Source organism: Rhea americana, unplaced genomic scaffold (genome assembly GCF_003343005.1).
Source record: "Rhea americana isolate MKP2758 unplaced genomic scaffold, rheAme1 scaffold_8, whole genome shotgun sequence".
In the NCBI taxonomy this organism is placed as follows: Eukaryota; Metazoa; Chordata; class Aves; order Rheiformes; family Rheidae; genus Rhea; species Rhea americana.
The window spans coordinates 6,477,930-6,478,480 of record NW_028186978.1 but is presented as its reverse complement, the minus strand read 5'-3'; positions in this window follow the sequence as shown (position 1 = coordinate 6,478,480).

Here is a 551-nt window from a genome sequence, read left to right as displayed (position 1 = left end):
TTTGACCCTCTCGCGTCTGCCGCGTCCGCCAGCGCCGCGCCGCCAGGTGCGACCCGCTCTGGGTCCGGCCCCGCCCCGGAGCAGCGCGGCGGCTGCTCCCGCGGAGGCGGAACGAGCCTTTCGGAAGGCGGCGAGCGCTTCCAGCCGGCGGTCGGCGCGGCGCGGCGCTCCGCGGGGCGGGGGCGGGCACGGGGCGGTTTATGGCGCAGTTCGAAAAGGTGGAGGCTGCGCGCGGCGCGGCGCCGGCGGGCGCGAGGTCGGCACGGCAGAGCGCTCCGGGGCCCGCGGCGGGCGGGGCTGCTGCCTGCGCTTGAGCCCGGAGGCTGAGKGGCACGTTTAGGGTCGGAATCGATAAAAACGTACATCTCCTGACTGGCGAAYGCGCCTGCTCTAATGGGCACGGCTACGCCGCTAACACTGGCACGGGGTGAAGGAGAAAATCCCCTTTGCCTGCTTATAGAAATGCCAGAAGCTGTAAGTAACGTATGAAAATACTGTCGTGAGAAGTGCTTGCAGGTGAGAAAAACAGCAAATCAGGAGGAGTGTGCGAC